Source organism: Lepidochelys kempii, chromosome 1, assembly GCF_965140285.1.
Source record: "Lepidochelys kempii isolate rLepKem1 chromosome 1, rLepKem1.hap1, whole genome shotgun sequence".
NCBI classification, from domain to species: domain Eukaryota; kingdom Metazoa; phylum Chordata; order Testudines; family Cheloniidae; genus Lepidochelys; species Lepidochelys kempii.
The window spans coordinates 262,385,890-262,401,171 of record NC_136380.1 but is presented as its reverse complement, the minus strand read 5'-3'; the positions used below and the strand labels follow the sequence as shown (position 1 = coordinate 262,401,171).

At 46.1% G+C, this 15,282-nt stretch overlaps 1 long non-coding RNA gene across 2 annotated transcripts; it reads left to right on the top strand.

Moving 5' to 3' along the window:
• The first annotated feature begins 5,262 nt into the window (after positions 1–5,262).
• LOC140904903 (uncharacterized) lies at positions 5,263–14,950 on the top strand. Of its 2 annotated transcripts, XR_012156674.2 has the most exons (4): positions 5,263–5,455; positions 5,966–6,085; positions 6,926–7,329; positions 8,840–14,950. It is a non-coding gene; the product is annotated as an uncharacterized LOC140904903 (long non-coding RNA). The 2 variants fall into 2 exon arrangements; XR_012156673.2 differs by lacking the exon at positions 8,840–14,950 and having other exon boundaries at positions 6,926–7,625.
• Positions 14,951–15,282: the final 332 nt, after the last annotated feature.

Genomic DNA, 15,282 nt, shown 5'->3' with positions numbered 1-15,282 from the left:
ACTGGCCAGGCTACAGTGTGAAAGTTCTGTTTGTTTCTCCTTGATGAAACCCCCCGCCCCTTGGTTCACTCTACTTCCCTGTAAGCTAACCACCCTCCCCTCCTCCCTTTAATCACCGCTTGCAGAGGCAATAAAGTCATTGCTGCTTCACAGTCATGCATTCGTTATTCATTCATCACACAAATAGGGGGATGACTACCAAGGTATCCCAGGAGGGGTGGTGGAGGAGGGAAGGAAAATGCCACACAGCACTTTAAGCACAGCACTTTAAAAGTTTACAACTTTAAAATTTATTGAATGACAGCCTTCTTTTTTTTGGGCAATCCTCTGTTGTGGAGTCATTGGTTGGCCGGAGGCCCCCCCACCGCGTTCTTGGGCGTCTGGGTGTGGAGGCTATGGAACTTGGGGAGGAGGGCGGTTGGTTACAGAGGGGCAGCAGTGGCAGTCTGTGCTCCAGCTGCCTTTGCTGCAGCTCAACCATACACTGGAGCATTCTGGTTTGGTCCTGCAGCAGCCTCAGCATTGAATCCTGCCTTCTCTCATCACGCTGCCGCCACATTTGAGCTTCAGCCCTGTCTTCTGCCCGCCACTTACTCTCTTCAGCCCGCCACTTACTCTCTTCAGCCCTCCACCTCTCCTCCCGGTCATTTTGTGCTTTCCTGCACTCTGACATTATTTGCCTCCATGCATTCGTCTGTGCTCTGTCAGTGTGGGAGGACAGCATTAGCTCGGAGAACATTTCATCTCGAGTGCGTTTTTTTTTCTTTCTAAGCTTCACTAGCCTCTGGGAAGGAGAAGATCCTGTGATCATTGAAACACATCCAGCTGGTGGAGAAAAAAAAAGGGACAGCGGTATTTAAAAAGACACATTTTATAAAACAGTCGCTACACTCTTTCAGGGTAAACCTTGCTGTTAACATTACATACATAGCACATGTGCTTTCGTTACAAGGTCGCATTTTGCCTCCTCCCACCACGTGACTACCCCCTCAACCCTCCCCCCTCCCCATGGCTAACAGCGGGGAACATTTCTGTTCAGCCACAGGCAAACAGCACAGCAGGAATGTGTCCCTGAAGAAAAGCACCCTATTTCAACCAGGTGACCATGAATTATATCTCACTCTCCTGAGGATAACACAGAGAGAGAAAGAACGGATTTTGGTTGAATGCCAGCAAACATACACTGCAATGCTTTGTTCTACAGTGATTCCCGAGTATGTGTTACTGGCCTGGAGTGATAAAAGTGTCCTACCATGAAGGACGAAATAAGGCTGCCCTCCCCAGAAACCTTTTGCAAAGGCTTTAGGACTACATCTAGGAGAACCGCAAATGCCAGGGCAAAGTAATCCTTTCACATGCTTGCTTTTAAACCATGTATAGCATTTTAAAAGGTACACTCACCAGAGGTCCCTTCTCCGCCTGCTGGGTCCAGGAGGCAGCCTTGGGTGGGTTCGGGGGGTACTGGCTCCAGGTCTAGGGTGAGAAACAGTTCCTGGCTGTCGGGAAAACCGGTTTCTCCGCTTGCTTGCTGTGAGCTATCTACAACCTCCTCCTCATCATCATCTTCTTCGTCCCCAAAACCTGCTTCCGTATTGCCTCCATCTCCATTGAAGGAGTCAAACAACACGGCTGGGGTAGTGGTGGCTGAACCCCCTAAAATGGCATGCAGCTCATCATAGAAGCGGCATGTTTGGGGCTCTGACCCAGAGCGGCTGTTCGCCTCTCTGGTTTTCTGGTAGGCTTGCCTCAGCTCCTTCAGTTTCATGCGGCACTGCTTCGGGTCCCTGTTATGGCCTCTGTCCTTCATGTCCTGGGAGATTTTCACAAAGGTTTTGGCATTTCGAAAACTGGAACGGAGTTCTGATAGCACGGATTCCTCTCCCCAAACAGCGATCAGATCCCGTACCTCCCGTTCGGTCCATGCTGGAGCTCTTTTGCGATTCTGGGACTCCATCATGGTCACCTGTGCTGATGAGCTCTGCATGGTCACCTGCAGCTTGCCACGCTGGCCAAACAGGAAATGAGATTCAAAAGTTCGCGGTTCTTTTCCTGTCTACCTGGCCAGTGCATCTGAGTTGAGAGTGCTGTCCAGAGCGGTCAGAATGGAGCACTCTGGGATAGCTCCCGGAGGCCAATAACATCGAATTGTGTCCACAGTACCCCAAATTCGAGCTGGGAACGTCGATTTAAGCGCTAATCCACTTGTCAGGGGTGGAGTAAGGAAATAGATTTTAAGAGCCCTTTAAGTCGAAATAAAGGGCTTCACTGTGTGGACGGGTGGAGGTTTAAATCGATTTAATGCTGCTAAATTCGACCTAAAGTCCTAGTGTAGACCAGGGCTTACTGTGTATCTGTACAATGCCTAGCACAAAGAGACCTCCAGGTACTATCCTAATACAAACAATAAACCACAGGAATAATTACCACATTTAAAGTAAAACTTAGATGCAAAGAAAACGATTGTTTTTTGTGGCTGCACAAAAACTTACCAAGGATGGTTGGTGCTTTCAGCTGGAAAGAGAATTTAGGTTTTACCCTGCAAAAAAAATAAAGACAATGTAAAAACCCCCAACTTTTTTGGCAGGAGCAGTGGTTTCCCTCACCCCTTTAAATTGTGTGTTTCCATCTGGGAGTCTTAAGGCTCCCTCTGTCCATCCCTACTCTTTTGGGTATTCCCCCGTTGCAGCTGACATTTGCCTGTCATGGATGAGACAGGATTCCCTTTGAACTCCACTAAGACTAGTCCTTCATAAGGGTGCTGCTGACTAATGCAGAGGACTTCCTGCCCAACGAATGGAACACAGTGCCTCCAATGCAGTAACGTTTACCAGCATACAGTCACATTCCTAACTAAGTGTAACGGGGTCAGCACCCACCTCTCATGAGTGTCCCCTTTTCTCTAGCCGATATGCCTGCGATCCCAGGAGGAGGAATTGTGGGATAAGGAGCCTCTACGCTATTTATGTAACTCTTTATTTAATATTGTAGGCAGGGCCAGACCTAGACCAAATGGCGTCCCAGGCAAGGAGAGTCTTCAGTGCCCCCCGCCCCCCTCCCCCCATTTGTTAAACTTTTGAATACCTTATCTTTTATTGCATTTCTAGCCCATTTCATGACTTGGATGCACGATTTACATGCATGATTTATCCCTGTCATATAAGATGATAACTTTGCATCTTAGGATCGCCTGGGTTGCCTGCCCCTAAATCCGGCCCTGATGCAGGAAAGGCAGCGCTGAATGGACACATGGGTTCATTGTGGATGCCCAGTTGTATCCTTCTATGATCTCAGCCACATTGGTCACATCCCTATGGGTGCACGCTGTATAGTTACGCCCACCTCCAGTACACCAGCACCCACTGCGGACTTCCCAGTCCAGTAACTCTCCAGGTTAGTCAGCTCCCACGGGCCAATGTCCATGCTTTTGGTGGTGATTAGATATTGGGGATAGCTCACTCTGGAGGTCTCATTCTGAAGTTCTGCAGCAAATTCTGGATATTCTGGGTCTCAAAACTCAGTCCCACCAGTCTTGGCTTGGGGCCATGGTCTGGACCCAAGAGTGGTGAGGATCATCCTTAAGCTCCACATGGAGCCGGCGTTCCTGGAGATGGTAGGTGCACATTCAGTGCTGCTTATTGTTGTGTAAAGGCCCAATTAGCATTCCAGGAACACTGAGTAATAAAATAAACAAATAAATCTTTCCACCTTGAAGTGCCTTATGCACCTAAAGTCTGACTGCAATGCTTTTGCTGTGTGTCCAGCCCATTACGTTCTCCTCAGCCTGTATTCAGTGATATTGCAAGAGAATTCGAGCAATCAAGGTCCCAAAAGGCAAACTCTTCTCCATAACCTTGAGTAGTTGTGTGTTTTGGCTTCTGTGCTAGCTCTGGTTTTGGTGTCATGCCTCATGGGTGCTCCATGAGTTCACAAAATGCAGGCTCACCAGAGCAGTCATGTGGAAGCTCTTATGTTTATTATGGAGGCTTCCAGTAAAACCCTGACCTACGAAATCAGTGGGGGGTTGACCTTGACTTCAGTAGGTCCAGTATTTCCAGACTGTAACTCCATAGTTAAGAATGAATTGAGTTTTATGCTTAAAGCAGAACTTTAAAGCTTAAAGCTAAACCTCTTTGCTATGTACGAGGAGTACAATGTACCTTCGCCAAATTTATGGCACTGAGTACTGTAACCCTTCAGCCAGTTGTGTTGGTAGCAGCAAGGGCCAGTGCCTTCTTTCTAGATGATTTGCTACAATTTGGTACCATTTGCTTAATTTTGGTTCAAGTCCCTGTTGGATCATATTAAAGAAGTTCTGTATTAAAATCACAAATGAGTTTGATTCCCCATAGTTTAAATTCCAGGGTATTACTAATTAAGCGATCTCTTGGTTTTTGGTACTGTTTCTCTCCCTCTCTGTGTGAAACTTGCAAGCTGCTAATTGTGTTAGTACATTCTAAGACAGAGTCTGTTCTCAAAGCAATTCTTTGTAACAACAACTACTCACACAGAGAGAGACTCAAAGCAATACTCAGTAATAACAGAAACAGCACCCAGAAACTCCCCGCCCTTTTGTTGTATTCATCTTGCTTTGTTAACAATTGTGATTAAAATAGAGATAAAGGATGTATGTGGATGGATGCTTGGTGTGGATAATAACTGAATGATCAGGGAGGTGCCAGCCTAAGAATCCAGTGCCCATCAGCTGAAGAAGGCGTCAAGTGGAAATAACCAGAGGACCCCTGGAGGGCAGACTGGAATCCACCCAACAGCCTCAAGGATGGGAGAACCAAAGAACAAGATAACATCTGGCAGCATGGAGCTGTCAGGAATGTGCCATCTGCTGATTGATTCAGCAACAGCATGATGAAGCAATTCCCATAGACTGGCATAGGAATAAATTCCTATAAAAATGTGCTCTAGAAAGTGAGAACTTTGGGGTCTGATTCTGCAAACCAACTTCCAGGAGCATCAGATGTGCATCTGACAAGGCCCTGCTCCCTCCTCATGTCCAGGCCACCTGGCCAGTGGCTTGGCATGAGCAACTCTAAGGCTGGTAACTATGATAACAACCTTGCAGAACCTGTGTGTATGAATGTGTGTGAATAAATATGAAATTGAATGGAATGTTATAGCTATAACTAACTGCTTACTATGATTCTTTCTGTATTCACAATAAATGTGGCATTTTGCCTTTTCCCCTTTAATAAGATCCTGCTGGTTTTTATTTTATTGGTATAACTCTATATAAAGTGTTCCTATATTTCCAGGAAGAGTCCATGAGGAAATTGATAAGGTGATCGGCAGGGACAGGTCACCCGAGATAGAGGACCAAGTGAACTTGCCTTACACCAATGCTGTGAGCTATGAAACTCAGTATTATTGTGATGTTGTTTTTGCTGGAGTGCCTAGCGTGACGTACCGGGACACTGAAGTTCAAGGCTTTTTCATCCCTAAGGTACAGCAATTGTGACTCCTGGAATATTAATGCAGCCCAGATGCAGATTGCTAAGGGATATTGCTAGGATACTTACTTAGTAGCGTGCTAGTCTAAAGGACTTGAACCTCACAGTGAGCTGTTTTTCTACCTGTAGATCCAACAGTATAAATTCAACTGAATCTCATTATACAGAATTAATTTGCTTGAAAATTTAGGGAGATCTAGAGTGGGAGGAAATTTTGTCCTGCTAATATCATTGAAGGAAGTGGAAATCTCATTTACATACACAAATGTTAAATTGATAGGCCTTTTCCAATGGAAAGTTGTGCCATTATCTGATTAATAGGGCAAAAGAGAACTGCCTGGCTTTTCTTTCACTATAGATGATAGTAAAAGGAAGCATAAGGTAAAGTTGACAATGGTTTATATTCTCCTGAAATAACCTGTTTGTTTTTGTTTTGGAGACGTTAATGGGAATGTTTAGGGCACCACCATCGTCGCGGTTTGTGCTTTTGCCTTCCCCTATAGGCTTGGCTGGCTGCAAGGATGAAACGATTTGGGAGAAGCCCCACCAGTTCTACCCGGAGCACTTCCTGGATGCAGATGGGCAGTTTGTGAAGTGGGAGGCCTTCCTGCCTTTCTCTGCAGGTAAATCCAAGGGCAGAGCAGTTGGGTGAGGCTGTCGCTGTGGAAAGGAGTTACAGATGTCTTTATCTTTAAAATGAATAAAGGGCATCAGTTCTCATGCTGCAGGGCACAAGCCAAATATTAACTGCTCATTACGGGGCTTCTTGGAATTTCCTCAGAATTCTCTGGTACTGGTCACGGTCAGAGAGAGGATGCTGGACTAGATGGAGCACAGGTCTGTTCCAGTGAGGCAGTACGTGCATTCCTGTCTTTCTGGAATTAGGTGTTTGCAGTCGTCAGTGATATATGGCAGAGTGGCAAAGTGGGGCAGATCCTTTGATTCAGTTCATTGTTCATGGAGTGGGAGTGCTGCTCCCAGTGACTTAGAATCATAAAAATGCAGGGCTGGAATGGACCTCGAGAAACCAAGTACCCTGACAGGTGTTTGTCCAACTTGTTTTTAAACACTTCCAATGATGGGGACCTGGGGCGCAGGAGTGGGGGTGGGGGCAATGGCCCTGTTTCCCTCCCATTTTTTACCAGGCGTTAGGGCAAGCAATGGGGGAGGGGGTGGAGAGGAACAAGAGGGGGCAGGGCCTCAGGGGAATGGGTGGTGCGAGGGCAGGAGTTTGGGGAGAAGGGGTGGCGCAGGGGTGGGGCTCCATGGGGAAGGGGCAGCGTGGGCATGGAGAACCGGTTTTATTTGACCTAAAACAAAATGTTTTGTTTTAATTGTGTGGTTTTTGGTTTTTTTTACTTTTTTTATTAATAAGGTAGAAGTAAAATTCTAAATGAAATTTTGAATTGAAAAAATAAAAACATTTTGACTTTTTCTGATTTTTTTCCTCTTTTCTTTTTCAGCTGAAACAATTTGGCAAATTTGACACAAATTTGCTAGATGTTGCAATTGACCCAATTATGAATTTTTTTGTCAAAAAAACCACCTTCATCCAAAAAATTGAATCCAGCTCTACTGCTATAGTGAAACCAGTATAGTTATACTGGTAAAACCTCCATGTGGCTACTGTTTAACAGTGATGTTGTAGTTGGTTTTGACAGTATCTGCTGTAATGGAGAAAATATGGAATATCTGTCAGGTAAGAGCAGTTTTTCAGAAGTTCATCGATTCCAAGGCTAGATGGGACCATTGTGATCATCTAATCTGATCTGCTGTATAACACGGGCCATGGAACTTCCCTGCTTGGTAACCTAGTGAGGAGGGCTTTAAACTAGGTTCTCCGGGGGATGGTGACCTAAGCCCAGAGGTAAGTGGGGAAGTGGGATACTGGGAGGAAACACATAGAGGAGGGTGCAACAGGGGAGGCCTCCTGATTCATACTGAGACAGTAGAGCAGGGGTGGGCAAACTATGGCCCGCAGGCCACATCCAGCCAGCTGTTTTAATTCTGCCCTTGAGCGCCCGCTGGGGAGCAGGGTCTGGGGCTTGCCCCTCTCTGGCGCTCCAGCAGGGGAGCAGGATCGGGGCCCACTCCACATGGCTTCCGGAAGCAGCAGCATGGCCCTCTCCGGCTCCTACGCATAGAGGCAGCCAGGGTGCTCTGCTCTGCATGCTGCCCCTGCCCCAAGTGCCGCCCCCACAGCTCCCATTGGCTGGGAACTACAGTCAATGGGAGCTGCTGGGGCAGTGCCTGCAGACGGGACAGCATGCAGAGCCTCTATATAGGAGTCGGAGAAGGGACATGCCGCTACTTCCAGGAGCTTGAGGTAAGCGCCTTCCGGATCCTGCATCCCTGAGCCTCTCCCCTCATTCCAAACCCTGCCCCATCCCTGATCTTCCTTTCTCCCTCCAAACCCAGTATGATTGCTCAGAGCTCCAGTATGAAACTGGAGAAAAGCCTGTTGAGAGTCTTTGAGTTAAGTTTAGAGGCGCGAGAACAATGGTGATGTCGTGGTGGGCGTCTGCTATAGACCACCAGACCAGGAGGAGGAGGTAGACGAGGCTTTCTTTGGACAACTAACAGAAGTTTCCAGATCACAGGCCCTGGTTCTCATGGGGGACTTCAATCACCCTGACATCTGCTGGGAGAGCAATACAGCAGTGCACAGACAATCCAGGAAGTTGTTGGAGAGTGTTGGGGCCAACTTCCTAGTGCAAGTGCAGGAGAGACCAACTAGGGGCCATGCTCCTCTTGACCTGCTGCTCAGAAACAGGGAAGAATTGGTTGGAGTAAAAGTGGGTGGCAACCTGGGTAGCAGTGACCATGAGATGGTCGAGTTCAGGATCCTAGCAAAAGGAAGAAAGGACAGAAGCAGAATATGGACTCTGGACTTCAGAAAAGCAGAATTTGACTCCCTCAGGGAACTGGGAGGCTAATATGAGGGGGAAAGGAGTCCAGGAGAGCTGGCTGTATTTTAAAGAAGCCTTATTGAGGGCACAGGAACAAACCTTCCCGATGTGCAGAAAGAATAGCAAATATGGTAGGTGACCACAGTGGCTTAACAGAGAAATCTTCAGTGAGTTTACACACAAAAAGGAAGCTTACAGGAAGTGGAAACTTGGACAGGTGACTTGGGAGGAGTATAAAAATATTGCTCGAGCATGCAGGGGCGTAATCAGGAAGGCCAAAGCATGGTTGGAGTTGCAGCTAGCAAGGGATGTGAACGGTAACAAGAAGGGTTTCTACAGGTATGTTACCAACAAGAAGAAGGTTAGGGAACATGCAGGACCCTTACTGAATGGCGGAGGCAATGTAGTGACAGATGATGTGGAAAAAGCTGAAGTACTCAATGCTTTTTTTTGCCTCGGTCTTCACAGAAAAGGTCAGCTCCCAGACTGCTGCACTGGGCAGCACAGTATGGGGAGGAGATGAAAAGCCCTCAGTGGTGAAAGAACAGGTTAAGGACTATTTAGAAAGCTGGACATGCACAAATCCGTGGGTCTGGATCTAATGCATCCGAGGGTGCTGAGGGAGTTGGCTGATGTGATTGCAGAGCCATTGGCCATTATCTTTGAAAACTCATGGCGATTGTGGGAGGTTCTGGATGATTGGAAAAGGGCAAATATGGTGGCCATCTTTAAAAAAGGGAAGAAGAAGAAGAATCCAGGGAACTACAGACAGGTCAGCCTCACCTCAGTCCCTGGAAAAATCATGGAGAAGCCCCTCAAGGAATCCATTTTGAAGAACTTGGAGGAGAGGAAGGTGATCAGAAATAGTCAACATGGATTCACCAAGGGGAAGTCATGACTGACCAACCTGATTGCCTTCTATGATGAGATAACTGGCTCTGTGGATATGCGGAAAGTGGTGGACGTGATATATCTTGACTTTAGCAAAGCTTTTGATAAGGTCTCCCACAGTATTCTTCCCAGCAAGTTAAAAAAGTATAGATTGGATGAATGGACTATAAAGTGGATAGAAAGCTGGCTAGATTGTCAGGCTCAACGGGTAGTGATCAATGGCTCCATGTCTAGTTGGCAGCCGGTATCAAGTGGAGTGCCCCAGGGGTCGGTCCTGGTGGTGGTTTTGTTCAACATCTTCATTAATGGTCTGGATGATGGGACGGATTGCAAGTTTGTACATGCCACTAAGATGCGGGGGAGAGGTAGATACGCTGTAGGGTAGGGATAGGGTTCAGAGTGACCTTGACCAGTTGGAGGATTGGGCCAAAAGAAATCTGATTAGGTTCAACAAGGACTAGTGCAGAGTCCTGCACTTAGGATGGAAGAATCCCAGACACTGCTACAGGCTGGGGACCGACTGGCTAAGCAGTAGTTCTGCAGAAAAGGACCTGGGGATTACAGTGGATGAGAAGCTGGATATGAGTCAACAGTGTGCCCTTGTTGACAAGAAGGCTAATGGCATATTGGGCTCCATTAGTAGGAGTATTGACAGCAGATTGAGGGAAGTGATTATTCCCCTCTATTCAGCACTGGTGAGGCCACATCTGGAGTATTGCATCCAGTTTTGGAGCCCCCACTACAGAAAGGATGTGGACAAATTGGGGACAGTCCAGCAGAGGGCCATTAAAATGATTAGAGGCCTGGGGCACATGGTTTATCAGGAGAGGCTGAGGGAACTGGGCTTATTTAGTTTGCAGAAGAGAAGAGTGAGGGGGGATTTGATAGCAGCCTTCAACTACCTGAAGGGGGTTCCAAAGAGGATGGAGCTTGGCTGTTCTCAGTGGTGGCAGATGACAGAACAAGGAGCAAAGGTTTCAAGTTGCAGTGGGGGAGGTCTAGGTTGGATATTAGGAAAAACTATTTCACTAGGAGAGTGGTGAAACACTGGAATGGGTTACCTTGAGAGGTGGAATCTCCATCCTTAGAGGTTTTTAAGGCCCAGCTTGACAAAGCCCTGGCTGGGATGATTTAGTTGGGGTTGGTCCTGCTTTGAGCAGGGGGTTGGACTAGATGATCTCCTGAGGTCTCTTCCAACCCTAATCTTCTATGATTCTATGAAATAATTTGTCCATGATGGTCCCCAAAAAAGATATATTTCCAGCAAAAATCCCTAGTGCCTATCACAATCATGCTTGGCTATTTGCACATCCAAGGGACTGCTCTGTGGTGTGCCAGGAACATCACTGATGCCACGTACAGGAAGTAATGTTTGTTTGGGGACAGAGTTTGCCACCATGACTCTCACTGAGTAACACTTTACTCTGTGCATATTTTCATTGCCATTAATGGTACTGCTGGCTGAGTACTGGGCTACTCAGTGTGGGTGCTCCTGGCAAAAACTGACTCTCACCTATTTAAGAGCTTATGAAGGGGACTCTAGTCTGAGAAATGCACAAAGCCTGAGGGCTCTGGAGAGTCTGGGCAGGGCGCTGAGAAGGTCTTATTGTTATGCACAGCTGGTTGGAACTGAACATGGAATAAAGCAGAGCTCCAGCAAGCTCCTTACACGCCCCCACGGGCTGCCTCCCTAAGGCATATCGTAACCCAGTTCTTCTGAATGTCACACCGCAATTCCTGCACTCCGTATGCGAGGAGTCATCTGAGAAGGTGCCCTGGCACTTTCCCAGCAGAATGGCTCCCACACCCTCTCTGTGATGCCACAGCAAGTTCTAGCTGAAGGCGGGGGATGTATATCTGTCCCAGTTCATGCCCTTGACTGCCGTGCCACTTAGACAAATTGCTCCATAACCCATCTCACCACATTCGGCTGGCCAAAGATGAGAGCTAGAGTTAATCAATATTTGAGAGAACAAACGATGACTTTTCCAGTGTGGGTTGCAACATGCACCCTCCCTGTTTTCTCTGGCACCCATTCCTAGACAGCTGCCCAGAACACTGAATTGCTTGCAGCAGTGGCTAGGATGCTGGCAAGAGCACAAACAGATGAACTAATAGTAGTGTTTTGGTTTTGAAAAACCCCTCCTGCCATTGTTTCATTTGTAGTTATACAGCAGGGAAAGATCTGATCGGGATCACAATGGCTGTGAGGAAAGGCATGTTTACATGAAGGATAGAGGCAGGATGGGTGCGTGTGCCCAAGGGGGAAGGCTCAGTGGGAGAAGGACAGAGTGTCCCCCACCCCATAGGTAACGTGGGATGGGAAGAGTGTGGTGGCCCTGGACTGGGCGCAGAGTGGGAGAGGAGATGTGGGGCGGTCACGTGTCCTCCCCTTTCAATTGTGCCCCCTCCCCAAAATGACCAGTAGGGCGGAAACATGCAGTAGTAATTCCAATATGGAAACCAGGCAAACTATGCCACAAAAGTGCATATAGACCAATTGCCCTTACTTCCTCTCTGGGTAAAATTATGGAGAGAGGGTGAATTAATGACTGGTTGTCAATTTGGAAAACAGTGGCATTACAGATGAGGTGCAGAGTGGTTTTAGGAGAGGAAGATGCAGCATTGATCATATTGCTAACTTAGGCTTTGTTTACACTGGACTTTCGTCGGTAAAACTTTTGTCATTCAGGGGTGTGAAAAAAACCAACACTCCCCTTAATGACAAAAGTTTTACAGATGAGAAGCGCTGGTGTGAACAGCACTTTGTCAGTGGGAGAGCTTGCCCGCTGACCAAGCTACCGCCACTCATTGGGAGTTGTTACCAGATTTGCCTGTTACTTTGGGGTATGCTCATTTATTTGGGTTACTCTTCTGCAGGGAGGGAGGTGTTCTGTAATTCTATCAATGTACTGCTTGTGTCACTTGTGTTCTCATACGGAGCTCTACTTCTCCCTGCTACAAGTTCCCTTGCAATGGAGCTATCCTGCAGGACTTACATTCCCCAGGGCTGGGTTCTTCCAGCCCCAGAATCAAATGAGCACACACACACACAAACACACACACACGCTAACAGAGTGCGTCTGAGAGGACTGAGTTCATCAGCAGTCCCAAGATGACCCCTTATATGTTCCTGGACCAAGCTGTCACCCTCATATGTCCCAGGTTCAGCATGTCCCTATTCCCACTTTCACGTTACAGTTGTTCTGGTAGTAACCCACTTGACAAGCAAACCCCACAAGATTTTTGGGCGCTGCAGGGATCTTTAGCTTAGGGACAAGGAATGTTGCTGCAGAGCAAAAGGGGAAGCCAAAAAACACCCATGAGGAGGGGGGAGAGAGAGAGAAGCAACCAGCTGAACCATGGAAGTTATTTATTGCCAGGTAATAACCATACAAGGGTAGCCAAACAAACGAAACAGTTATAATATTAAATCTAACGTAAATTTGATTATAAAAGTCAGGTTTAGAAAACTATAACTGATAGTTATACTGATAGTTATAAAACTGTACTGATAGTTATAAAACTATAACTGGGTTAGCAGCAAAATCAGAACTTAAATTAGAATTAATACAAACCCAGGCACTACAAATTAAGTGCAGTGCATTTATTACAACATCTATATGCATTCTGCAGATTGCTTCTAGTGAAATGCCAGTTACACTACGAATGAAACTACTGGACCCAACTTTCTGGGACAATGTTAATGGAAACTGCAATGACGAAAGTACCAAATAAATGTATGAGGATTGTTGCCAAATTGATAAGCAAACTGTAGCACATGATGTTAGAACTCCACATGCCATTCAAGTTAAAGTGTGGATGCAGGAGTTGAGGGACAAGGAATAGCTGAACGAAGTCAAAACTTGTAGTCGTGGGAAAATTAGTTAGGGATGGGAAGTTGCATGTCCAATGTGGATTTAGATTTATTTTAAAGACTTAAGGGTAAAAAAGACAATAGGTATTAAAAATGAAGGGTACCAATATATAGAAGAAAAGTAGTCAGTTTTGTCAAATATATACAGATGGGTCCAAAAAAGAAAAAACAGGAAAAGTAGGGACAGCATATTGTATATCACAATTGGGAATTAGTTACATCTAAAAGAATATCTGACTATGTAGATGTCATGACAGCCAAACTAGTAGCAATAATGCGAGCATGGAATTGGATCTGGGATGTACTTCCAGCAGCTGCAGTAATTTTTTCAGATTCAATCTCAGGCCTTCTGGCAATAAAAAGGAGTGTCTTGGTACGCAGAAGTGATTTAATCAATGAAATGATATTTCTAATAACAGAGCTAGTGTGGATGGGCGTACATGTAGCATTAGCTTGGATCCCAGAGCATATCAGGATGACAGGGAATGACATGGCGGAGAAAGCAGCTAAAACTGCTGTAAGAAATGGAAGGCTTGACATAGAAATTCCCTTGAGTAGCAGAAATTCAAAAGCCCAGCACAGAAAAATGTAAAAGATGAATGGCAAAAATGTGGATGAATGAAAAGAGAGGAAGAAGAATTTTGGAATTGTGCCCTAGAATTGAGGACTACGACATACTTCAGGGCCTGGATAGGACTAATGAAGTGCTTTTGTTTACAGTATTAACCGGCCATAGTGGCTTAAAGAAAAATCTTTTCCAAATAAATAGACACAAAGATGGCCTATGCATACACTGTAAGGTAGAAGAAACAATTGATCACAGTTTATGGGTATGTAAGGGCTTTAGTAAAGAAAGGGAAAAGATTTTTGAGCAATTCAAACGTTTTGCGGTAAAAAAATACTTTATTTGATTTAGTAAAAACATTGGGAAAGTGGAGTATTATTAAAAAGGGGCTGTTACATTACCTGAAAGATACAGGGCAGAGTGGGAGGTTAGAAACCTCTAAGAAATGAAGGATTATAGTTGGTGGCTGCTATAAACTATTCAGTCAAGTCTGCTTCACCATAAAAAAGAGAAGAAGAAAAAGAAAGAAAGGGGGTTTCAGAGAGAGAGAGAGTTTGCAGTTGCTCTCTGGGTACAGAGAGGCGGGTCGGAGGAAACCCAGGGGGAACTAAAAGCCCTGGGATCCTGTCCCTAACTGAAGGGGTTTACCCAGAGGAGTTGTGGGGAAGAAAGCCTGTGGAAGGCAGAGCAGGAAGAAGCCCAGGGAAAGAGCAGTAAGGGCTAAGACTGTGTAGACCTTGGCTGCTGAGGACATGGTCCCTGGGCTGGAACCTGGAGTAGAAGGTGGGCCTGGTTTCCCCCACCAGCTACTAGGAAAGTGGGTCTGGACCTGGACTTGGACCAGAAGACTGACTGACGTGGCACATGGACAGTTTGTCCAGTAGGACCCTGACACCCCAGAAGGGGAGGACTAAATGGTGACCTGCCTGAAGGGCCAAGTCATGGACAGGGAGCACCCCGAGTCCTAAAGAGAGTTCACTGTGCGAGCAGCCAATGGGAAGGGCTCCCAGACCAGAAGAGAACTAATCCCCAGATCCAGCCACAAGGAGCCGCCCTTGCAATCAGTGTCCCCCATTACAATGCCCCAGTCTTTAACCCTTTGGAAAACGGTACAGCACCCCTGTTTTTGTAAAAATGGGGGGAGGGCAGATATGTAACTTCAACTTCTAACATATTCCAGCTTCTTCAGAAGGCATCTACTATACATGCTGTGCTACTGAATAAACTAACTATTTAGAGACTAACCAATTTATTTGAGCATAAGCTTTCATGAGCTACAGCTCACTTCATCGGATGCATACTGTGGAAAATACAGAAGATGTTTGTTTTTATACACACAAATCATGAAAAAATGGGTGTTTATCACTACAAAAGTGGTGGGGGGAGAGAAAACCTTTTGTAGTGATAAACACCCATTTCTTCATGATTTGTGTGTATAAAAACAAACATCTTCTGTATTTTCCACAGTATGCATCCGATGAAGTGAGCTGTAGCTCACGAAAGCTTATGCTCAAATAAATTGGTTAGTCTCTAAGGTGCCACAAGTACTCCTTTTCTTTTTGCAAATACAGACTAACA